Here is a 27,348-nt window from a genome sequence, read left to right as displayed (position 1 = left end):
CCATGAACAAAGTCAAGGAAAATTATGAAGGAGAGGAAGGAAACACCACCCTCCCAGTGAAATATAATGACGTTGAAACCATGGCGATACTGGATAGTGGAGCTGTCATAGCCATAGCCACTAAAGTAGTATGGGAATCCTGGGGACAGCCAGCCATTAGACAAACTTGAATGAAACTGTAGTTGGCTGACGGACACATTGAGAGACCATCAAGGCTGCTTGAAAAGGTGGTAGTCAATTCCTGCAGTGGAATTGAATATCAACACACTTTTTCCATAGTAGAATTTGGAAAAAAACTCAACTATGAAATCATATTGGGAAGACCTTTCATGCGACAGGTACAACTTATCCAAGATTGGGAAAACAATTATCTGTACTTGAAGCAAGTGGGATCTATAACAAGAGTAAATCTAAAAGATCACACTTATAGAGATGTCTTGAAAACACCCATCCAAGAGTTTGATTAAGTCTCTTCGGCTGAAACTAAACTCCCGTCTTGGTTAAACAAAGACACTCCTATTTGGATGTGTGGAGCTTCACAAAATGGAAGCTTAAGATGAGAAGAATGTATCCTAAAAAGGGACTGCACAGACGAAGCCTATGTACCTGAACCCTTTCCAGAGCATTTGTTTGAGCCATTCGAATGGACTCAAATTTTAGCGACAATGGATGTATGTGTGAATACGTCTATGCCTACTCAATTTTGCAATGAGGATGGCTACGACATAATTTCCATCCAAATGATTTCAATCCTCAACATTGAAGACAAAGATGAAGAACCCAAGGACTTAATGAAAACTCAACAAGTCTTTTTGAGCCTCTATTACGATGCAACTGATGAGTTAGATGAACACTCAGTACCTCAGAAGGTTCGGGGTCAGAAAAAGAGCATACGAGAGCTAAGCTACTCTTAAAAGGAGGGGAGGAAAAGTTTTTTGACTTTCCAAAACAGAAATCAAGAAGACAAAAATGGTATAGACGAAAGAGAGACACCAGAATTGTGAAAACATGACTTATGCCATCAGTCTCCAGTAAAACACAATTCCTGATGCAGATAGATACAAATGATTGTGTCAAGGAAAAAATCAACTGGCAGATATCCTTCAAACAAAAACTCAAAAATATCTCAGACATCGAGGAAAACAAGAAAGGATACTCAAGAAAAACCACAGGACAAGAAACCACTCATGACCAGAGTTGAGCGGAAAAAGAAATATCAAGAGTTGAAAAAAGCTCTAAAGGAGATATACACAACCGAAATGGAAACCACGGAAGAGGATGGTAAGGATGTAATGCGTGTTCCATCTCATTATAAAAAGTATACTCTCCAAGATCGTAAAATTATAGTCGAACAACCTGTTAGGGAACTACAGAAACAGGGCGAGTCTTACAAAGGACCTGAAAATGCTAAAAGGATAGACTTGGCTAAACCAGGAGAAGAGCCTAGACCGGCTTACACTGCGAATGACCTAATAGAAGAAGAAGAAGAGCTCTTGTTGAGCTTGTTAAAGGAATACCAAGATATCTTCGCTTGGTCTTACAAGGATCTCAAGGGTGTTGATCCAAAAATATGTCAACCTACCATACCCATGAGAGATAATGCCAAACCAAGTAGACAAAGGCCATACACATATAATGAAACATTTGCCAGGAAGATAAAAGAAGAGAGTGAAAAACTAAAGGAAGCCGAATTCATTTACGAAATTGAGCACACAGATTGGGTGTCTCCAATTGTGGTAGTACCCAAGAAGAATGGAAAATTACGAGCGTGTGTTAATATCAAAAAGGTGAATGCAGCTACCATTAGAGACAACTTTCCTCTTCCGAGAACTGAGCATGTTTTAGAACGAGTTGCAGGAAAAGAAGCTTACAACTTCTTAGACGGCTTTTTGGGATACGGCTATGCATAGACACAATTTTTCAACTCATGCACACAGTCGTCCCGGAGTACGCCATCTAGGAGGGGTGGAAGGGCACTAAGTACTAAGAAATTAAGGGCAATGTTTGAAGAGGGAGGAAAAAGTTTGATGTTAACGTGTGACTTTTTGCAAAATTACCTAAAATGCCCTTATAATTCATCATCAAGGGAAAATTCACTGATATTATCTTCTCGATGAGTGTAAATAGTGTATATACTATCAAAAAATCATAAAAAATAGTCATTTTTTGGGTATTTTTCATCATTTTTATTGATAATGAGGCTTTAAAATAGAAAAATCCAACACAAAACAATAAAGCTGTGTTTTTCAATGGATTCTCTTAATTATTGGATTTTCACTTTACTTTTTTAGAGCATTTTGCTATTTTGTTTGATTTTTTAAAATAAACAGATTAAAAATTATTAATAAATAGCAGGGAAGCTCAAATGGAAAAATGGAAGACACGATGGTGATATAAAAGACAAGGCGGACAAGCACAAAAATTTTCAATGAAATCAAAAGATGAAAGCGGGAAGCCTACATTAGGCGGCCAGGCCTACTTTTGTAAAATTCTTGCAGAATGAGCTAGAGGAATCCGATCAAGGAAATTTTTGAGTCTAACATAGATTTCATGGCCTAATAGGACTAACGGGAGAATCTGGGAAAAATTGGTTCGGGAAGTCCGGGTATAGATATCCAAGGTAGTCTAAAACCACCTCATTTCCACCTGCAGCCTTTGCAGAGAGAGGTTTCGGCCTCTTTCGCGCGACTTTTCTGGAGCCCACAGTTGACCATTTTCAGCGCCGTCTCACACGAGACATGAGGGGTAAGTTCTTTACTCGTCAATGATCCATTTTGTACGGCCGGTAGCTAATCTAAAGCCCTAACAAAAATCCTAGAAACCGAGCAGTGCACGAAAACCTATGAGCAAAAACTGACCATAGCGGCCTGCCAGCTTGACCAAATCATATGGGATTTGAACCATAGCATGCCCTAACATAATAGAACCTTTCTATCATCAGTTGACCATTCGGCAGGGGTCGAGGGGGTCCCCAATAGAAAAGCTAGGTTTTTGGCAAATGCCAGAATTCTGATCTGACTCCACAGATGGCTTGCTTATGAGGTCCATATACAATGTATATGATTGGTTTGATGGATTTTATATGATTGGTTTGGTGAAATCCATCAAGCAAAGCCCTCGAAAAGTAGAAAACGGCTCGAAGGCTACAAAGTGTCAAATTCGACATACGGGGTCAAACTGACTCCAAATGAGCCAGAATTGGACAGGTTGTTTCACGACTATGTTGCGGACAAGTCCAAAGCCTCAAAGTTGACTGACCAACCCAACAGGCAGTCTAGTCACAGAAAACAGTGATTTCAGAGTTGACAAAGCACAAAGTGATGCCGGCATGACCAAACTTGACCAAATTCAATTTAGGACTTGTTTTAGGTGTATAAAATATGTCTAGGTCAAAGTTTGTAAGTTTTGCAAAAAAATTGTCATTGTTGTAAATAATCTCGATTATTTACTTTTGCATCATTTTTGCTTGGAAATTGTCCCATCACCTCACTTATCATGTGTACACACCTATTACATGCCAAAAATCAAGTATGACCCAAAATGAGCACCCATTACTTGGAAAATTGTCAAAAAACGCAAAGAAGTCTTTGCAAGGCAATTTTTGGGTTATGGACAACATTTCTTGACCCAAATCACCTCATATCTCATACCCAAGGTCTATACAATGCCTAGAACCAGATTGTACCAAAAAATGTCAATTTTGGAAGAAAAGTTAATAATTGCGATTATTTACTTTCTAGTCAAAATTGGAAAGTTTGGATATTTTGCCATCATACATCCAAAGTACATGATGTGTTAAGACCACTAGCCAAGTTTGAACCAATTTGGAGCTCAAAATCTCAAATTTCCTTTATATCTACTATTTCAGAGACCTAAAGCCAAAATTTGGTACCATTTTCACCCTATGCATCCAAATGAGCCCATATTTCACTCAGAGCATGTATTTGGTATATACTTCAAGCCTATGAAGCCAAGTTTGCAAAAAGTTGATAATTTTGCTCAGCTATAAATAATCGTGATTATTTACTTTGGTTTGCAAATATTTGTTTTAACTTTACAGTTTTGTTCCTTGCATGTTTTTATGCATCTATGCTTGTTCAGAAATTGATTTGAAGCAAATTGGACCAAAATTGTCGGCATTTCACCTAAAGGACATTTCAGAGAAAATTCTGACAAATCTGCTAACTTTACACTCTATTCACTAAACAGGATCCATGCAAGCAGCAGAGAGGGCCAAGAAGAAGCTCAACCAAAAGAAAAAGCTACAGGAACTGCTCGCATATCAGTTGGATCCAGAATCAGTCAAAGCCTCCAAGGCAGCTTATCTCTCCAAAGAATAGCTAGAAGAGCATCATACCACAGTCTTCACCGACAGGTTCAAAAGTGAAGTGGGACATCAAGTGGAGTTGCAACTCTTACAAAAGGAAGTCTATGATGTAGCCGCAAAGCCAGAGACCAAAGAGGCTAATCGCAGGTTGGGACTCAGGGATTTCTACGAACAGGAGCCTTGCGGAATGGATTTTCAAAAAGCGTACGAGCTTTTATCCACCATTAAAGAAGATGGATCTGCGCAGATCACTGACCCCCAAGGAAAGAAGGTCGAAGTGGTCATCACTAAAGATATAGTGGCAAAGGCACTCCGACTGCCTCCAAAAGGAATGACCATGAGAGCAAGAGACAGGAAAAGAGCCGGAACCTTTACCAAAGAGACAGCCGCGGCTACCTTTACCGATTTGATTCACAAATAGGTGGAAGAGCCAGCCAGATTGTACCATCAGCACTTCCACTTCTTGGCAAAAAGGCCACCAAGGTACACCACGCTAAATCACGCGGTTGCCACCACATTTATCCAAGTTCTCAAGTTGACAACCAGGCAACCAATGGACCACGTGCATATGTCCTGACCACCTTGAAGGGCACCAAGAAAGAAGGCAAAATCACTTACTTGGGTGCGCCAGAAGTCTTGATGAGGATATCATACCATGCCATTGGCATGACCGACAATCTACCACCTGCTCCTGATCAAAATACATGGATATTGGCAGCACAACCCTCTCCAAGAGCTACAAGGTTAGAAAAAAGATCCTATAAGTCCGATGAAGAAACAACTGACAGCTCGCCGAAAAGGCACAGCAGCGAGAGCTCTGATAACGAGGAAAAGAGAGCTCATGGAGAAGAAATGAAAAGAAAAGTTGTGGCCGCCCACCAAGAAGAGCCCACATAAAAACAAGCACGCTTTGAAAGAGAGAAACAACCTATCAATGTAGTAGACAAGCACAAGGGAAGGACCCAGAGAAATGGGTGCCTACTGGACTTAAAGGCCCAAGGACGAAGCATCATACAAGAAAAGAGGTTGAAGATCCGACAGAGAGATTGGAAAAAATGTACCAAGAAGCTGAAGGAAGAAAAAGACGCGGATAAGAAATCCAAAGAGGCGGAGGAACAAGTGACAAGCCAAGGAGACGGCTAGAGAAGAGGCACAAGGACAAGGTTACGAGTCTCCCAGACCCACCTCAGCACCTATAGAGCAGCAGGACCACCCAATGCCAAGCCCACCACCATCACCTACAGGCAAAGACACCAATAAAGAAGCGGAGCCTGAGACAGAGACAGAATCTACACAAGAGGCTGACAAGCACGAGAAAAAAAAAAGAGAAAGAACCAGAGCCGGAACAAGAGAAAGCCACCGAACCTACTCAAAAGCCTAAAGAGAAAAAGGCAAGTGAATCTGCACAAGAGGCCACTACTACCCAAGAGCAGCAACAACAGAAAGAACCGGAGCCAGAGAAGGAAGTGAGCCCTGCACTTGAAGAGACTACACAGTCTGGGCCATCACCCACTACTTCCACTCACTCAGAAACCACCAAGGCAACAAGGCCTCAAGATGACAAAGAAAAAGCCCAACCCTCTACCTCCACACAAGAAGAACCAGCAGCTACGACGTAGCAAAAAGACACATATGAGGCTGCAGGGCACATCTCAGCTTGCAAGACAAGAGGATTGATAGTCAAATGATGAGGTTATACTGCAAGTAAACGAATATGCAAGGCAGATGCAAGACATGACGGAGAGACTCCGTTCAGCAGCACTTAGCCACAGCACAAAGGCCAAAAAGCTTGAAATGGTGATTGACGCTCTCCAAGGAGAGTTAGAAGACAGGATGACTATCATCACCGATCTTCAGAGGCAGGTGCAGGAGATGAAAGCAGAAGCTAAATAGCATCAGCTAGCTAGAGACAAACAGCAAAAAGAAATGGAGGAGTTAGGCAATCTGCTCACCAAATTATCCGATGCCTACAAAGCAAAAGACGAGCAGCTGGCAAAAGTTACAAATGAACTTCTTACGACTCCCTGTCAGCTCAAAAAATTCAAGTGCATTTGGATGTTGCAAATGCCTCTTTATAGTACTCTAAATAGAAAATCAATGATCAGGCAATCTTCTTACGGAAAATAAGAGAAAATCCAGCCGTGGCCTCGATCAAAGGTACTGATGAAGTGTACAAGGCACTAGAAAAGAAGAACAAGGACCTTGAGTTAGAGTTAAAGCTGGAGCAATCACAGCGCAGGGACCTGGCACTGATGCTGGTCTAGAGAGAAGAAGAGCTCCTGAAAGCAATAGTAGAGCTCAAAAGAGTTAACCAACTCCTCAAAGATGGAAAGCCAGAAACGCAGGATGAGGCAGGCACTTCAGAGCCGCTGCAGATAGACATACCCTCGGTCTCATTTGTTGAGTTTGAGACATAGTCCACAACAAAGCCAAGTGGTGAAGAGGATTTTCAGGTTAACATCACAGATGCAGACACAGTGCCTATGGTCCACCTGTCAAAAGCTGAAGAAGACGCACTGAAAGAGAAGATCACTCAAGAGGTGGATGAGCAGTGGAAAGTTGCAATGGATTGGGAGTTGAGAGTTCTACACTCTGTCAATGTCACTCAACTCACTCCCAATCAGATCAATGCGCAATGGCATCAATAATCCCTGCCATACCCTCTCATCAAAGTGGAATTACTACAGGTAAAAGAGAGGTTGTACAAAGACATGCAAGAAGATGGCGTAGATAAAGACCACCCAAAGTGGAGGTTAAGTTGGCTGAGCAAGAATCCGAGATATCTGATTATGTTCACAAGAGCACCTACAGCCCTGCAAAGAGATCCCACATATTTTCTTGTACCCATATTAAGGACATGGCAAGAGTATGAAGCACTAACAAAGAAGAGGCCAACTTGGCTTAACTACTCCAGACTGCCAGCTCCAGAGAGAGGACAAGCAACAGAGGAATACATGGTGAAAACCTTAACGGGCGCCATGTCTTTCTTCAAGAGTCTACCGGATCTCTCCTCCACAATGCTATTTAAAATCTGCAGAATGTTTCTCACATGCATCCAAGTTTCTAATGAGCCTGAGCAAGCAGGAGCCCCATGGATGTCATTTTTAGAAGGTAACAAGGGGTTATGCTATGATCTGAGTGGGCAACCTTTTGAAGAAGTCCTTTACGGCTTCTATGCCAGATGTATGTTTTTACCATCAAGCAATATGTTGGCATTTGAGGAAGCTTTCTACACTGGATTCTTCACCTGGCCAATGAAGATCTTTGTGCCCGGGATCAGCAACCTCACATCCAGATTTGTAGGCTACTCAACGGTGGAGCTGAAGAATAAAGTAACCATGCAATTTCTTCAAGTGCCAAACAAAGAAAGAAAAATCAGATACCAGAAGGCACCGGATGCGCTTAAAGACCTCCTCGCTAGCCATCAACCCGAAGACTATTTCAGCCCATAAAGTTGTGTCAAGGGACGACACAGGCGAGGAGGGGGGGAATGTTAGCAATGAGCTAACACGGACATCCTTTTTTGGAGTTCTCTTTGTAAAACATTTATTATTTTGATAAATCGGGAATATTGTAACTCCTATTTTCTCGGATAAACTCTATAATTAATGAGCCGAGACTGCAAGCTTCCAGATTGTATCAGCTAGTCATTTCCCAACTTTGATAGAACTCCAGATTATTAGTTTCAATGACCACCCAAAAACCTTGGCTAAGGTATAAAAGCTAAGTTTTTGGATAAGAAATACACAGCGTAAGCTAACGATGCTCACTCCTCTCCTTCTCGTGCTTTCTACTCCCTCCCCGGTTGTCACATTGCAATTGCGTTTGTTGCATTACAACCGCAGGTAAGAGCTCTACGCATTGAGGTAACCAGTTCATAGTATTTTGTAGCTTTTGGCGTCGTCGATCCGCGGCCTAATTTCATCATAACTAGGAATTTACACTTTTAAATCGAAAACTAAGCATAGGCGGGATATTGGGGCATCATTGCTAAGCATTTAGATGCATTCTGGGTCAAAAACGACTAGGTCAAAAATCCACTGCTGTTAATAATCACGATTTTGGAACTTGACCTAAAGAGGGGTTTGAGACTATAAGCATGTGTGCTTAGGTCTCATAAACTTGTCCTAGAAGTTTCGCTATGTTTGGATGTCATTTGATGCTGTAACGGATGTGATTTGTTTATCGATGAGCGATTGGCTTTTGGTGATTTCAGTCACTTGAGTGTAGCTTGAGTTATATGTGATTTGTTAGTTGTTTTCCGAGAGATTGACACCCTCTTGTAGCCTCTATGCACTAGTCGAGTCAGCTTCGTCCCATGGTTTGACAAATTAATCGTGGTTCTCTCTAATATTGCAATAAGATAGGATGGTGAGGTTGGACATGCATCCCACACCAAGCACCTTGGACACTACCACCATAACATAACTAACTCCCATAACAAAGAGACAAATCACCATAACATAAGAAACAACCATGTTAAGTGCCTTGGGAACAACAACCATAACAAAAAAAACAGCCATGTCACAAAAGAACCTTAAAGCAAAAAACAAACTACCATGTCAAATACCTAGGGCACTTACACCATAATAGAAACATTTGCCATGCCAAGCAAAAGCTTCCATGTCATCATATGTCAAGTACTTTGGGCACTACCATATAGAAAAAAAAAAGGCATGACAAAAAAAACCATAACAAAATAAAGTACCATGAACAAAGTTAACCTACCCAACCACATGTATCTCTTCAACTTTTTCATTTGCTATGAATTTATCCACCTATGAATGTACCAATGCAATGCCTATACATATCTCCCTAATACACGACTATTCTCACGTTTGCAGATTTAATGTACTTAAGAATAAGTTTAGGGATACCTTGAGACGATCCACCTCATCTTTTAAAACAAGGTGAGTAGCATCAACAGCTCCCTCCATGTTGGCTTTCAATATGTGGAGCTCCTACAATTTCCCTTGAAGCATTGCCGCTACTGGAGTGCGCTTGTCTCCAAGGTTGACCGAGAAAGCGTTGGGCCTCTGGCTATAGACAAGAGCTTAGCATACATTCAAACTAGGAAAAAAGAGTGCAGATAGACTTAATTAAGGTTTAATACACGTAATATTGGTGATTAGAGAGAGTTTAAGAGAAAATACTACAAATAAGAACGCTATTAATTGATAAGGCGATAAGAAACATGGAAATGAGACTCAAGAGATGTCGTCAATTGACAAGTGATACAACTTAAGATTTTTTATTGCTCTTCTACAATTTCGTTGCATATGCCTACTTCGGCATGCCCTTTGAATTTCAACCCTCAGATCAAAAAACTTCCCCAAGTAGCACCGCCGTCGAGTCCTCCCGTGCTCTGGCGCTTCTTCAAACCTTCCTTGATACTCTCCAACTGCTCTCAAGAATAATCATTAGCTCTCTGTCGTGCATTCCCCCAAAGCCCCTCCATCTATAGGTGTCGTGCAGCCCTTTGTTCTCTAGCACAAGTCCACCCCTTGTACTTGACTACCGGCTCTTCTCCACCTGGTGTCAGCCGACTGCCAAGCCTCACCATATTGATGCTAGAAAAGCGAGAACCACAGACATAAAATGTCAATCTGTGGGACATAGTTGACCCAACTAGTGCACGGAGGCTATGAGAGATAACTAATCTCATGGAAAACCCTAGTCTAAGCCATTCCTACCTATCTCAGTCTCAAACTTTCTTACCGCCGCAATCTTGTTCCAATGATTTGGTATAGCTATGAGTCTCCAAATGCAACGAAATTTTATGCCTAGCATGAGCAGAGTACCTTTAACACTCCCGTACTCAAATATCATATCTGACACTCGAAAAGAATTGCACCTAAGATAAACAACCTATTTCAGGTCAGTCAAATTCAGACTCTGAAGCACTCTATAGCTTCCGCTAGACGTGCTCTACTTATTCCTAAGGTCAAGAACCAATTTTGATGCGTGTATGGTGCATAGGGATCAAAATCATCTTGTAGACAACACGACTAAAGTTACACTTTTATCGCAAGAAACTTACGTTAAATGGACGATCTTTCACCTGTGAACGCATTGGTATGCTTGGAATAGCAATGCAACAGCGTACAAGAGAGACGTGAAGAATCAAAGAAACAGTAGACTCACGTTGAGCTTTTGCATTAAATGCTTACTTCCATTATCCAAAAACTTAGGTTTTTAATTACAAAAGTTGGCTTTTATACCTTATCCAAGGTTCAAAGAATGGATTTCTTGCTATTTGGGCTGAATATAAAGCTTAGAAAGTGCATATGATTACAAAGTTGGAGGCGCTCAACCCCTTTAGACTCATTAGCAATCAATAATATCACAACGGCTTTGGACTTTGTGAGATTTTTCAGTGATACACAGGGATTTAATACATTTGATTGTGTTTTAAAAAACAAGTGGCACCCCTTTTGATTCTCTTTCTCTAGCTTTTGTTTGTTGAACAGCTAACATCCCCCCCCCCCCCCTTGCTTGTTTCACCCGCGACACAACGTCTTAGGGTGCTAAGTAGTGGCCAGGCTTCCTTTCCATTGTCCTTTGTGCGTGCTGCTTGAGACCTTTTTGGTATATGAGGCAAAGTTCTTTATGTTCAGGGGACATAAACTGCATGGTTATTTCATTTCTTTGTTCAATTGCAGAGTAATTGACAAATCTTGCCAGCAGATTGGTGATGACAAGGCCAAATATCTTGGACTAATAAGTGAAGAATCCCGTGTAGAATGCTTCTTCAAATGTCTGCATGTAGTAGGATGGTAGAAACATCACCCTAGCATAGAAGCCATGAAACACTTCTTTGGAGGGTTGTCTTGATAAATCAAATCATAAGCCCTTGGCGCCTTTGAGAAATGACATCCATGCCGCATCTGTTCGCCCTGCACAGTGAAAAGTCAGCAAACAAGCTAGGAGCATCTTTGCAATCTTTACCAGTATGATGCATACCAAATCCAAAATTCCGTAAAACAGCTGAATGGTTGAGGACAGTGTTTCCACCATGTAGTCCTCTATAGGTTGGTTATTTGAAGGGGGTGGAAACCTTGGGTAGTTGAGCCAAGTAGACCGCTTTTGCTGGAGGAGAAAGTGTTGCTGCCAACTTTGGAATCTTGGTATCGGGCATTGCAGAGGATCTTTTTTTATATGAGTTGGCGCATTTGTATACAAGATCAAACACGTTGTGTGTTCAGCTAGATCTCCCGCCACTTGGGATGTGCCGGTGTTGAGTCGGCTTGGAAATCTTTGAGTAATCTCTCTTTTGATTTGGAGTACTTCAAATTTGATGAGAGGAAAGGGTAGAGCTTGTTGATGCCATGCCTCATTGATATCTGGTGGTGTGAGGAGGTTGACATTGATGGAATGCAATATTTGTTCTTCCCACTGGATGGCTTCCTTCCAGATGGTCTGTGTCTCCTCTTCCACCTGATTTTTTAATGTCACTTCTTCCTCAATAGTTAAGCTTTTTGGTTGAGAAGAGAGTCCATCTTCATCATGAGAAATATCTAGACCAGGAAGACTCGCCTCTCCGGTGGTTGTTGCTTCAAAATCCATAAATTGTAGGGTATCTTTATCTTGCATTTTGGAATCTACTTTTCCTTCCTCTTGTGTGGTGGCCTGTGTCGTGGCGGCTGCTTGAGCTTTGCTCAATTCTGCTTTTAGTTGGTCTATTTCTTGTTGATATCTCTCCTTTTGCTGCATAAACCCGATAGAGAGCTCTCTTCTCTTCATTTTCTCTAACTTCAGCTCCATCTCAAAGTGTTTAACTTTTTGTTCCACTGCTTTGTATGCTAATCTGTGTCATGTAGTGTGGCTACTATAGGGTTTTCCTTGAGTTGGTTTAGCAATGTATTTTGCTCTTGGACTTGGCTTATGATAGTGCTAACTGATTATTTGCAATGTTGAGCTGAATTTGTAGCCTGCTGATTGTTGAAGCGGATTTTTGTAGAACTATGGTGGCCATTGTGACTTGTTGCTCTTGCTGCTAATTCTTTGTTTGGAGAGCTTCCAAATTCGCTGCTAACCTTTCACTTAGTTTAGTCAATTCCTTTTCTTTGAATTCCATGGCTTCTTTATATGATTTGACACAAACAGTGACCATGTCTAGCCTTTCATCTGAGAGCCACAATCACCTATATATGCTATGGAACTATTGGTAGCGAGCATAGATCTCATCTTTCATTTTTTCCACCACATCATGTGCATACTGGGCATATTCATCTATGTCCTCCAGATTCTCCATTCTTCTTGTGTTGCTCGCTTTAGGTTGTGTGTCATGAGCTTCAATGATTGGCTCATTTGGCTGGTTGGCTTGAGTACTTGGTGTCTCTATTGGGCTAGCTGGTTCACCCTCTTGCTCATTGAAATTTTCTTTGGGAAACTCTGTATCTGGTTCCATATTGCTAGCAATGGGACTGGTCTCCTCTGGTTGTGGTTGTGTGGTGTCCTTCAGCTGAGGTGATGCACTTGGAGGGGAGAAATATGGAACTTATGCAGTAGGGTTGAGCGGTTCTTTGGGTGAATCCCCCCTAGGTGGTGTATCACCTTCTTCTTGTACCTTTTCTTACTCTCATCGTTCTTCTTTATGATAGAGATGTTCTAAACCAGCCTGAGGATCATTCTTTTCATCAGCATTGGGTGTTTGCTTTGAATCTTAATTCTTCGTGGAGATGGTTTCCATTTTTCCTCAAAATCCCCTTTGAGTCCTCTTTCCATCTCAAAAGCCTCCTTCTCTCTTTCTACACTTGTTGGTTTTGGATTGGTTCTTATGTTGCTGTTGTAGTGCATGGCCATTTTGTGGCTTTTGTGTCCTCTACCTTTGCTTTCCCTTTTCTCTTTTCTTTCTTTCGAGAGGAGTTTATTCCTCCACCGTCTCTTCTTCCTCCTTGTCTCTTTCTGCGGATTTTGCTACAGTAGTTGTTTCCTAGCTAGGGACATCGATTAGTCTGGTCCTCATTGGTGGAGCTCTTGTTTGCACTTCTTCCTCTTCATTCTTGTTCAGTAGCCATAAATTTTTCTCTGGGCAGACGGTAGATGATCTGCCTAGCCAATAACATGGTAAGCAATCCGTGTTAACACTCAAGAAGGTGATGTTCTCTGGATTTTTCACATGAGTGAGAGTGGTGTGAATATATCTGTCGTGGTCTACTTCTGTCATGCCTTCTCTCTTTGAGGCATGTGTGAATGTGGATGCCACGGCATGATTTGGAACTCTTTATCTAGGAGGTCTTTTAGCAATGAAATGAAAGTGCTAATGAGAGAGCCGAAGTGCACACTCTATCCTTCTCTCCTTTAGATCTGAGAAGGAGGTTGACCAACTGGTGAAAATGTGGGATGTGGGTAATCCTCTGTCTCTCACAGGTTTTCCTCTTCTTTGCAGGCTTAGGGCTTCAACAACTTGGTCTTTTGTGATGTGCACCTCTATTGGAGAGTCATTCAAATCCTCTGTCTCTCATAGGTTTTCCTCTTCTTCGGCCTTAGGACTTTAGCAACTTGGTCTTCTATGATGCACACCTCTATTGGAGATTCATTCAAATACGAGATGGTTTTCCTTCCTTCTTCTGTGATGTTGTGTAGGAGCTCATAAGCCTTCTTGTAGTCTACACCACAAGGCTCCAATTCAAGGTATTCTTTAAGGCCAATTCTTCTCCAAAGTGGCCCAAGTGACTCTTCTTTGACAAGATCTTGAGCTTCCTTTTGCAACATCTAAACTTCCACTGTAGATCCATGTGCACTTTTGAATGATCCATGGTATATAGTGACATGTTGACTTTCAAGTTGTTCTTTTGACAGTCATGTGACCTTTTCTTCCTTGAGGGAGTCTTCTTGTAATTGGTGGTGGAAGCTCATCAAATTTTTCCTTCATGGTTTTCTTCTTTGGAGCTCCCAGGTAGATGAGAGTGAACCTGGTAGGAAAGCATCCAATTCATTGGTCATACCAAGTTAGCAAGTCCCAATCAAGTAGAGAAACCAATAGGACAGAAATGGGCTCTAAAAAGCACAATCCTGGAAAATTTATCTTAGGCGTGTCTAAGACACAGATGGGTGCAGGTGCATGTAATTTTGTGCCAAAGTGAAGGCATAGGAAGTGTATAGGTTTTTGGTGATATGCATGGAGTTGGATAGCTTTTGGACACTTGTGGTGAGAATTGTGCACAAATTTGGTTTGCTTTACCGCTTTCAGAGCTTTTGGTGGCTGATAGGGTTTTAATGTGCCAAACTTGATGAAACTTGTCAAGGTGCTTTATTTGACCATTGTAAACATATCTGTGTAATCAAACTGCAAGTGAGGCCTTCCCTATAGCATTTCTATCTTAGGCACGCCTAAGATAAAAATGACTAATTTGGACAGGTTTTGTGTTTCTGATACCCTAATTGGTTTTGGAGGGTAGATCCTTGACGTCACATAAAGTTGGGTTCTAAATTGATAGGCTAAAAGTTATTTTTGGGGTACTTGAGTCTATTTGGTGTTGTAAAATGCATCTGAGAGCAGTTATGCATGAAATGAGTGTACCAGTGTGTTGTGGGCTCTATGAGGGGTAGGGGAATCATGCCAGTGTGAAAGTGTGTGCAAAATGTGCTTGCATTTTATGGTGCCTAAGATCATTTTTACAAATTAGTGCAATTTAGGCCCTAATCTTGCCCCACATAGCTTCTACTAAGTTAATTATGTAGGGAGAAGCCGTAGGTTGTGTTTCTTGCACTTGTTGGTATCCTCGATTAGGTTTGACAATTCCCTTTTGAGCCGAGCACGAGTTGAAGTCTTTAGTCACTAGCTATCTACCCACTAAAGGTTGGTAGGGTTCCATTTTAAGGTGTAGACTGCCCCCTTTGAGTTTGAGGTTAAAAGGATCAATATTTTGCATTGTGATGCAAAATGTCTCTTTGCGGTAAGGATATGGCCATCTTGTTGTGCAGTGATGATTGGACCTTTATTGCACCCCTAACTCTCAAGAAATCCCTAACATGATAGTCCCACTAGATATGTGACAATGTCATTTTTTATGAGACTTTTTGCATCTTTGACCCTAGCATTGTGTTTCCCTACTAGTGAAGAGCCTATGGTTCACTTTTGGTGCAATATGGAGGTCTGGTGTGGCCGGTGTTAGTGGTTCCAATCCCAAAAGTTCCCAGATTGGTTTGCGTATTTGTGCCTCCTACTGTTGGTTGACAATGTGATAACCAAAATGCTTCTAGACATAGTTAGGAACTTACCCCTCATGGATGGAGTGAGTAAGAGCCAAAAAATAGGGCGTAGGAGAGCGTGGAAGGTCGCCAAAATCCACAACTCGGAGCTCTCCCTCTAAAGTCTAGAATGCAAATGAGAGAAAATATGGCCCAAGGGACTATTCATATCTGGACTTTTCAGAAACCCCATGTCCAATGCCTACCCGATGAGTCTAATAGGCTTTACAATGTACTCCCGGATCAAAAGTCTCTGAAAACTGACATCCATGGATCTTCTTGTCGCATTATGCTCTAGATGACTAGTGAGTTGGAGTGGCCGCCGAGTTTTTGGATCGGGTTTGCTTCAAAAAAAAAATTAGTTGTTCCATTGAGCTTCAAGATTTGGCGTTTGAAGTCGAAATCCAATTTTGACATTCTTGATCATTTTTTTAAAAAAAAATATTGGCTTTTATTAGCTTTTATGAGCAAAATTAAAGGAATTTAACCTAACTACTAAAAGTTTCCATCCTATATGAAACAAATACTAAAATACTCCTAAATTTATTATTTGGCCATATTTTTGTGGACTACTCCATTTTCATAATGATTTTGGCCTGAAAACACACAATATATGTAAAAATTGCACTATTTATGGCTTTTGGCAATTATGTACAATATATACACATATCAAAGGATTAACTTATTGCATTCCCCAATTATTGTGTTACGTGGGAAATTGGCTAATTTATTCAAGAAAGATCGTACGTTAACACACAATACTTTAAAACATTGCCCGTATCTTTTCCAGGATATGCTTTGTCCAGTTTCAGATCGTCTCCCCTCCTCCTTGCTTGAGTCTATCGAAATAATTAAGTATTCTCGTTGTGCAGTGTGTAGGTTAGAAAGTCATGTTTATGCATGGCCCTGATTGGCCCTATAATGCTATTGATGTCAATGCAGTTAAACACACTATGATGTGCAAGAGGTGGGTCTTGAGTATTGTAGTCAAGGGTTTCCGTTGGCGAGGTATGTGGTGGTTGAACTCTCTTGAAGAGTAAACTCTATAGCACTTGAGCACGTTCTTTTATGGTGCGATATATATAGTCTATTGTGTTTTGACTAGAACCGATGGGTTCAATCGTGGTTGGTGGTTTGACTTTAGGTATCCACTTGTACCTGATGGAGGTTGGCTTGAGTTGAGGTGCGGTCTTTGGTACCCATAGCTTGACTTGTCTACTTTGGGCAGTTGGTGTCATAAAATATAATATCTAACTTTACCAAATGATTTCCTCATATTAAACTGATCATTTAATATGGGAAGAAAAAAGGGGAACAAGAGTTAGGATATAGATATGTGCTTCTAGACCTATCTCAATAGGGGACCAAAAGGAGAAATGGTTTCATCTCAATAGGGGTCCAAAAGGAGACGGTCTACCAAAGACCAATGTGCAATAAGTGCTTCTAGATTTACCTCAGCAAGGGACCAAGAGGAGAGGTGGTTACATCTCAATAGGGGTCCAAAAGGAGGTAGTCTATCAAAGAGCAATGTGCATCTAATGGAGCTTAAAAGACCTTAGGGTTAGTTCATTAAAGACCTCCAAAAGTTAGTGTTAAAAAGTCCTTTGACCTTAGGACCTTAGGCAAGCTAGGGCTGACCTTGAGGTGGGAATCCTACCCAAGTATGAGGTGCTTGTCGGCTTGCTAACTAACGTGCTTAGAGTGTTTGTGGGAACCTTGCCCGAGCTTGAGGTGATTCTCATGCTGAAATGACTAAGGTTCTTGAAGTGTTCAATTCAAAGATAAACTCTCAACAAGCGGCATAAACGGTTTCCATGCTTAATTGACTAAGTGCTTGAAGTGTTCAATTCAAACCAAATGACTTAAGAAGCATAAAAGACACATGTCAAAATCCTCCACATGTGGCCCTCATGATGTGCTTGAATCCTATTGGATAGGTTTAAAAGGGGTCCAATGAGAATTTAGGTGCATAAAAATAAATAAATAAGTTCTTTCTCTCAAAGAGGAAAAAAGAGGACACGTGTACAAATGATATAATTAAATAATACAAGAGAGAGAGAGAGAGGGGTGGATCAAGCTTATACTCTCTCTCTCTCTCTCTCTCTCTCTCTCTCTCTCTCACACACACACACACACACACATTCTCTCATTATGTGAAGTGCAAAGTGCAAGAGCTCCATCTCCTTCTTCAATCTTGTTGAGAAGTGGAAAGCCTACACCAACACTCTTGGCTATGGAATGCAAATCCAACCAAGAGCCATCCTTCAATGCTTAAGCTTACCATCTTCATTACTATGCTATTATGCTAAGCTAAGCAAGAAGAGTGATGATAAGTAAGGAACTATTTCTTTCTCCTATGAATGATTCTTCTTCCTCTTCCCTACCCTCATGCCCCTCTAGCTCTCTCCACCTTCGAGAAGTTTGAGGTCTCCTTGGGACTGAGGCTTGGGATAGTTAATGATTTTTGTAAATTTTATGTTTGCTCATGATGCATGAAGCTTTCCATCTTCATAGCATCATCAAGGTCACAAGGAACACAAAGATTCTATTGTATCAAGTCTCTCTTGATGGGAGAATCTATAATACAAACTCCTTTTTTGGAGGGGGGACCGGCTCCAAGTAAATCCGGTCCTCAACTATTGTCATGTTCTCTAATACTCTCTCTCTCGCAAAAATATTGTTCATGCCAAGTTAATTAAGTACTATGTTTATGTTGCTACCATCAAATAAGTTCACCCTCTATGTTCTCATAGTGATCTCACAAAAATGCTCACTTTAATTCTCTTAATTCCGCTATTCCCAAAGTTCATATGCCATTTCCATTACAGTTGGTCTTCTACTTTGAGCTGCACATTTCTCCTTTGGCTGCCATATCCATTTCATCTTTAGTAGCAGTGGTTCTTGTTGAAAAGATGTACCGTGGCTAACTTGAAAGCCACACTTGGTGAAACATCTTCAATGACAAAAGGACCATGTCCTTTTTTCTTCAACTTGGGTATATGTTGTTTCAACGAGTAAACTAGGACTAAATCCCCTAGTTTAAAAACTTTAGTTAGCAAATGCAAGTCAAAGAACTATTTTTGTTTTTGTTTCGTGCTCAATGGCCGCATATATGTGGGCAATGGCCGCTAAACATTGTTCATCCAGGCATTCTAAGTCCTCAAGTCGTTCTGATAACTCATGCCCTTTCCATTCCAACTCATTTGCAGCTCTGAGTGTGGGTAATAAGAATTCCATTGGCAATATTGCATCAATTTCTATATTTCTTTTTTGTCTTTTACTCATGTCTTCTGGGAATATTCTGTTAGACAGATACTCAACTAGGTATCTGCTCCACCAGGGGTGTGACTGAATTGTGGAATAACGTGGCATGGATATGGAGGCTTTTTCTTTACATTGAGAGAAATCATTCACATAATGATGAACATCTCTCTTCATGGTAGGCCAGTAAACACCCAAAATCAGGTTAATCTTTGTAGGGTTTGATCTTGCGCAAAGTGTAGACCTATGATTGTGGTATGAGCTTGACTCAAGTAGGCATCTTGCTCCTCAGGATTAATGCACAAGAGCAGGATTCCATCCTTATTTTTATGATACAATCTTCCTTCCAAAAATTGATATATAGCTAATTGCTCAATCAATCGTGGTGTAATAGGAATTGGTATTTAAGAATCCCCTTATGCTATAGTCATTAAAGACACGAGTTCTTCTGAACATCTTGGAATCATTTCCACAGAGAACAGATATGCGTCGGGTAAGTCATTATCTACCCCTTTAGGTGCTTCCCCCATGGTGAGTCTTGACATGTGATTTGCCCGCTGGTGAGTGTGCACTTTTTTACCACAACTATGAAATCAAATTCAAGTAGGATGATAAACCATCTTACTATCCTACCTATATTGCATCTTATTCACCAAGTAGAGTAAGGCTTTATGGTCTACAAAGAAGATGAACTTTTTAATTAACAAGTAGTGTTGAAATTTCTTGACTGAATACACCATACCAAGACCTTCTCTTTCCATGGTGGCATAATTATTTTTAGCTAGGTTTAATTGTCTACTATCATAGGAGCTAGGAAAATCCATTGTTCCTTCTACAAGCTGGGCTAAGATGTAGCCAATGGCATAACTTGAAGCATCGACATGTACGTGGAACACTTTGTTCTAGTCTAGAGCTTTCAGTATTGGTACTGAGCTCAAAGCTTGCTTAAGATTTTGGAAGGATTCCTCACATTCATCAGTCCATTCAAAGTGAGTGATAAGGCTATGTATGGGCTGAGCAATTACTGCATACATGTAGATAAATTTATTATAGTAACCACAATGTCCCACTAATGCCTGCATTTCTTTAACCGTTGTTGGCCTAGCCATTTCCGTGATCATCGCCACCTTTTCCATGTATGTGGCTATACCTTTTTTTGACACAATATGTCCATAAATTTTGCCTTGTCTAACCATAAAAACGTATTTTTCAAGATTTAAGCAAATCCTATATAGACGACATTTCTCAAAGATACATCGTAAATGTTCAAAATGACTTTCTTGTTTTGTGGAGTGCACACAAAGATCATCCATGTATACTTCCAAGAACTTTTGCAGATACTCCTTAAAGGCATGGCTCATTAACCTCTAGAATGCCATGCTGGTGCATTGATCAATCCAAAAGGCATTACTCGATAAGCAAAAATTTCCCACTCCATGGCAAAGGCCGTTTTATGTTGGTCCTTGGGATCGATAGTCAATTGGTTGTATCCAGAGAAGCCGTCAAAAAAGCTATCGGCTTCCTTGCCAGCTACTCGTTCTAGCATGTGATCGATGATGGGAAGAGGATAGTTATCACGTATAATGGTGGAGTTCACCTTTTTGAGATTTACACGCTCTAAGTTTTCCATTCTCTTTAGGCACCACTACAATTGGTGATACCCAATCATTGTGTTCTATTTCATACATAAACTCAGCCTCCTTGAGTTTCTCTATCTCTTCCTTAATTTATGTGGCAAAGGTCTCATTATAGGTGTATGGTCTTTGTCTACTTGGCTTAGCGTCATCTCTCATAGGGATAGTGTGTTGGCATATGGCAGGATCCACCCCTTTGAGGTCTTTATTAGACCATGCAAAAACATCACTGTATTCTTTTAACGTTCTCGTGAGAAACTCCTCTTCTTCTTGCAATATATCCTTGGCTATGTATGCTGGTTTTGGCTCTTCTCCAGGCTCGATAAAGATCAATTTGTTTGGCATTTTTTGGCCCTTCATAAGACTTTCTCATTTCTATTGATTGTTGTGAAGGTTCCTCTACAGTGATCCTGCAATTTTGTAAAGTGTGTTTCTTATAATGCGTTGGAACACTGATTTTTCCAGATTTGTCACCATCTGATTCCATTTCCGCGGTCCATACTTCTTTCAAGGTTCATTTTAGTTCTTTGTATTTTGCTTTTTGCTCCATCTTGGTCATCAGAGGTTCTTTCCCTTTGATTTTATCTGGCTTAATTGACCTTGGTTTTGTTTGGTTTTGTATCTTTGCATGCCCTATGTTTTGATATCTTCCAGTTATCTTGTCTTTTATGCAGCCTGTTGTGTTCACTCTCATCAAGAATTGAGTCTCAATTTCCAATGGCTATTTTTTAGTTTTATTTCTTAAGTTATCGTCTTGTTTTATTTGGTATCTTTGTTGGCATCTTCAGTGTTGGTTTGGAAAGTCAAAAAATCTTTCTTCCCTCCTTTGAGTAGAAGTTTGGCTCTTACTTGCTCCTTCTCAGAGTCCGATCCCTCTGTTGTAATTAGTTCTTCTTCTCACTCGTCCGTAGCATCATAATAGTGATCATAGAAGACTTGTTGCTCCTTGATAATCTCAGTAGAGATGGGGACTATATCATAACCCTCTTCGTCACAAAAATGTGTAGGTGTAGATTTATCAATACAGACATCCATGGTGGCCAGGATTTGAGTCCATTCAAAGGGTTCAAACAAATGTTCAGGGAATGGTTCTGGTATGTAACTTTGCATCATTTACATCTCTATCTAGAACACAATCTTCCTTTCGTAAGCTTCTTGATTGAGAAGCACCACACATCCAAATGTACCCATGATGGCAGTTCAATTTCCACACAAGTTTCAGAGTCCAATTCCTCTATTGGTGTCCTCAGGACATCCTTGTAAGAATGGTCTTTAAAGTTCCCGTGAGTGACCACCCCTACTTGTTTCGAGTAGAGATAATTGTTGCCCCAATCCTGGCTTGAGTATTTGTCTCATAAATGGTCTTCCATGATGATTTTGTAATTGAGTTTCATCCCAAAGTCTACAATGGCAAAAGTGTGCTGGTAGTCAATCCCACAGGAGGTGACTATTACATTCTCTAGTAGGCCCATTGGTTTCTCTATGTGTCCATCTACCAATTGCACTTTCATCCTTGTTTTTCTAATTGCTAGCTTTCCCCAAGCTTCCCAAACAGCTTTGGTTGCTATGGCTATGCCTACTCCACTGTCTAAAATAGCCATAGTTGTTACATCATTGTATTGTTATACTGGAAGGGTCATGTTTCCCTCATTCCCTTCACAATAGTCCGCAACCTTATTCATAGGTACCAACTTGAGAAGTCTAGTCTGTGTCTCTTCTTGATGCAAATTTGCCAGGTTCATTTGAGATACCCTTTTAATCTCATCCTTCCCATGGTAGTTGTATATCTCCCCATAGGTGTGGTCTCAATTTCATCAACTCACCCAGAGTGATTGTGCACTGAATTGATGTCAATATAATGGATTGTAAATTAGCCACATCCAAAGTCTGTCTTGGACTTTCTAGTTTTGTTGTTTTGCAGACCATTGATTTCTCTTCATTCTCACCTAAGTAAGACGGTAGTGTGTGCAAGGTTTCAGCTTTTGTAGAGGGCTTCCCTAACTCGTTTCCACAGATGGTTTGGCCAATTGTCTTCAAGTTCGGTACTCTATCCCATTCTTCTTCACTATTAGGAACTCTAGTTTAGGTGGTTGCATTTCATCGTTTTTTCAATTTTTTGACCTTTCCTTTTCTTGAGCTTTTTCTCTTAGGATTTTGGTCTCAACTTCTTTCTGTTCTCCTATATCTTCCTGCTAAGGATTCTTTTTTTCTATCAGGGCTGATGTGATTTGCACCAGGTTTGTGTAAGCTTCTAATTTAACTACTTCCATTTCAGGCGTTGGATAGTTTTTCCATTGTTTTTCCAACATTTTCCCGGTTTTTAGTCCAACTTGAAAAGCTTGCAAAGTTGAAATAATTGGTTCATGAATTTTATCAACCAGAACAGATCCAACCAATTTTGGTTCGAGTTCCTTAAATTCTGTTGAAGGAGTCTGTATGTTTTCTTGTGTCTTCTTCTGTATCTTCCCCTCAATCTCCTTTTGTTGTTTTTGTCTCTTGAGTTCATATCTTTTGTGTCTTTCTTTCCTGGAGTTTTTTGAGGAATTGTTGGATTTATGTGATCCATTCGCGTTTTTCTGTTTCTTTTTCTTGGTTTGTGCTCTAGTCATCACTTGAACTGGAATTATTGGTTCCCCTTCTGATGAACTACTCATCACCACTCGAACTATGTTTAAGGAAGTTTTCCCTTTGTTTGCCAGATTCTTAGGGCAGTCCTCAAAAAAGTGTCTACCATTGCATCTAGACGCTCCACAATATGCCTCTATAGGTCTCACATTCTTATCCGGTTCAGGACATTCATTTTTTCAATGGTCATCTGCTCCACAGTTGTGACAATTTCCACTTTTTGGTTTGGGCATTGGCTTGACCATAGGTGGTCTCGCCCCTTGGTTTGCAATAAAATAAACAGTTGTTGTATTAGTGGGTGCTTGGCACATTGGCTCGATAAGGACTAGAGTAGGTTGGTTATACCACTTTTCTTCTATCCCCATTGTTACTGAACTAGTCTCAGAATATGGAGTAATGAGTACCAGTGCCTATTCCTCTGTATGTTCCTCAGACACCATGTACTTGATCGGTATAGATCTATTCCATGTAAGTGGAGATTGCTGACCTAATATTGGTTGTGGTTGCTCCATATTCATGGGTGATCTTTGCATGAGTGCCATATTGGGTGGGTATCTATACATGGATTGCCCTTGTGACCTCATTGGCACATATTGGACATTACCATCATATTTTGGCTTGTAGCACTCATTTGTCTCATGATTTTCCCATTTCCCTTCAATAGTGCACCATTTTAATTGCCTTTGTTGTCCATAGGGTGTCCCTGATTTTGTCCCTGCACTAGGCCTTGTATTGGTATTCTTTACATGTTGTTCATCATATCATTCATGCGTTTAAGCATGTCCTCTATTGCATTGGCAGGAGCTGTATCTACTGATCCTACTTGTGCTGGCACAATGGATGTGTTTCGCTCGCTTTGAGTATCTTTAGCTTTGCTTTTCTCATTGAAGATCTCACAATTATCACTCAAGTCTATCGCATCTAAACTGCATGCTTCCCAGGTCATGTGCTTTTTGCTATACAAAATAGCATGCAAATCTTTGTTTAATATCTCCTCTAGAAACAATTAGACTAGTCTTTCCTTGGTTGGAATCTCCAACTCCGGGCATCTGTCAATGTACCACCTCATTTGACTCATGCTATCTCTGATAGTTTCTCCTTGTTTCTGTTTGAAACTATAGATTTGTGCCACAGTACTATGCTTTATGCCCATTTTGGAACATGTAGCGACAAATCTCATGGCCAAAGTCAACAAGTCAATTATCGATCGAGGTGGTTGGTCTAGAACCAAGTCAAGGATTTTCCCTCCAAGGTCATCCCAAATCCCTCAAACTGTGTATAGAAATCGGTTATGCGCTCATCTCTCAGAACTTATCTTAAGCTAGCCAAATGGTCATATGATTCCCTATCTCGCTATATTTTTTAACCCACTTTTGGAAATCTGATGGTCTAATTGTACAATTGTGTTGAGCACCCACTCTCTCCCTTCTAGCCAGTGTTTCTCCCATTAATGCAGTTGTTTGGTAAGTGTGACTCATGAGTCATGTGGACCTCTTCTCGTCCTCATGTCACTCATTCCTCCCCTGTTATAGGTGGTTTCCACCTTTCTTTCTTTGTTGTCATCATTGAGGTGGCTACTCCTTGCTGCACTTCCTCATTGATTGGCCATGCTATCATAAGATCTAGCATTTGGATCCACATCCCAATTGGTTTCCTGTACGGTTCCCATGATCACTTCATGGATAGAGTGTCCCTGATACTTGGTTTGTTCAATCTCCTTCGGAGTCATCTCATGAAAAATTCATTGTTGTAACAATCCCTAAAGAGATGAGCGGGAAGTTCTGATAGTCCCTTTTTCTTAATTTTGAAAATGTACACAATTTTCAAGGGTGTTAGTTGTCCTAATATGGCATAGGTAGTCCATACCAAACCCTTAATATTGTTTTCTTCCCAGCAATAAACTCCAAGTCTTGAGTTATCAATGGGGATGCGTTTCAACGGTTTAGCATCTATAAACTCGTACCCTTCTAATTCTAACATTGGAGGTCCCTCCTTTACAGCTTTATCTGGTATTAGAGTATCAACCTCTAATCTTCATTTATCCACTGAATTAGGGTTTTGTATGTTGCAATATTGTACTCCATTTTGGTCTACATACAAGTCATCTTGTTTGTTTGCCCTAACCTCCTCTTCAAAATCAATGGTATGGTCATCCATCCTCTTCCACAATAGTTTCTAAAGGTGTCCTTTGGTTTAGGCTCTCTTCTGTGGACACTCTACTCCTTTTCTTCCCTAAGTCAATCGAGTTTCCAAAACTCTACCAGATCTTAGGTTCATATATGGATTTACACAACTTAATTGAGTTGATACTTCAAACCTGGAAGGTTGTCTTTGGTTTCAAACGCAATGCTTTTGCCATTTGCTCTCCTATCCTTCACAAAGTTGCAATTCTTTGCACGACAACACTTAAAGTCGTATGTGATTCCAGAATCTATTAATCCTAAGTCACAAAACATACAAAAATTCCTTTCTCTAGTGCCCAATAGACCTTATGTGCAAAAAATGTGAAATTTTCCTTAGTTTTATCTTAGGCACTCCTAAGATAGTTGCACCTATATGTAGTGTCTATTTCAACTTTTATCACACAATTGGGATCTCCACAGCTTGCCAAAGTCAATCCTGGTGTCAGAATGACAAAACTGCTTTCTTGGTGGGAGATTTATCTTCGGCGCGCCTAAGATAAATCTTCTCTATTTCAACATATTTTGGCCAATGTGACTTGGAGTGGATTCTACCTGTGAGTTCAAGCTTGTACAATAAGTTTCACGAAGTTTGGACAATTCACCAATGTTTTTATCACTGTTTTTGATCCCGTGGCTTGATTTTCCAGTTTTCTTGGTGTTTGTACCCTTATACAACTCCAAATATGATGAAACTTGCTCAGGAGTTGTCTTATGGTCTAAATAGACTCTATGAGTTGAAATTTTGTTAAAATACCCCCTCTGGAGAGTTTTCTATCTTCGACGCGCCTAAGATAAAACTCTTCCAAATTTACACATTTTTCATCTTTTTCTTCAGAGATTACTTTTCCCACAAGTTTTAGGATTTATCCACACCGTCGTTTCAAGTTTTAACATGATTTGGGTTTTCCATGTGAATTTTTTCTAAAGTCTATGTTTTTTTTCCAATTTTGGGCTTGACCAAGTCTTTTAATGATCTAAATGTTTCCAAAATAAAAGGGAGTAGTCTAATTAAGTTGGTCTACTACCTTGCAATCTCAATTGTACCATGTCAATCTTAGAAACCCTCCGTCTATCTGATTATTTCTATAGTTTTCTCAATGTACCTCAAATCAGATGCAATCCTGATGGTTTTTTGCTTATCCTGCTACCGGCCATTGACTTTCGACCATCGGCCACCGACCATTAACTACTGGCTACCGGCCAAACGATCGGCCATTTTTCGACTACTTTCTAGCCAATGGCCAGCCATAGTATTTCGGCCTTTTGTACTATTTTTTCATGTTCAGTAGGAGTAAGATAAGCAGAAAACCATCAGGATTGCATCTGATTTGAGGTGCACTGAGAAAACCATAAAAATAATCAGATAGACAGAGGGTTAGTAGACCAACTTGATTAGACTACTTCCTTTGATTTTGGAAACATTTGGATCAATCAAACACTTGCTCAAGCCCAAAATTGGGAAAAAAAAAGTAGACTTCAGAAAAAATTCACATGGAAAACCCAAATCATGTTAAAACTTGAAACTAGGGTGTGGATAAATCCTAAAACTTGTGGGAAAGGTAATCTGTGAAGAAAAAGATGAAAAATGTGTAAATTTGGAAGAGTTTTATCTTAGGCGTGTCGAAGATAGAAAACTCTCTAGAGGGGGTATTTTAACAAAATTTTGACTCATAGAGTCTTTTTAGACCATAAGACAACTCCTGAGCAAGTTTCATCATATTTGGAGCTGTATAAGGGTACAAACACCAAGAAAATTGGAAAACCAAGCCATGGGATCAAAAACAGTGATAAAAACGTTGGTGAAGTGTCCAAACTTTGTGAAACTCATTGTACAAGCTTGAAAACACAAGTAGAATGCACTCCAAGTGACACTAGCCAAAAATATGTTGAAATAGACTAATATGAAAGACGTCATGAATTTTGAGGTTAGAAGGTAGCTTTAGCTTGTAAGCTTGATCACTCATCACTTTGACAATCTCATAGGGTCCACAATATCTCAAGCTGAGCTTCTTGTACTTTCCCAAGGATAGGTTGCTTTTCTTGGGCCTGACCCTAAGAAATACTTTGTCTCCTTCTTTAAAGATTCGATCTGATCTCTTCTTATTTGCATAATATTTCTGTC

The sequence above is a fragment of the Adiantum capillus-veneris genome, chromosome 28 (assembly GCF_014529385.1).
Source record: "Adiantum capillus-veneris isolate H3 chromosome 28, ASM1452938v2, whole genome shotgun sequence".
NCBI lineage: Eukaryota > Viridiplantae > Streptophyta > Polypodiopsida > Polypodiales > Pteridaceae > Adiantum > Adiantum capillus-veneris.
This window is presented reverse-complemented; position numbering follows the sequence as displayed.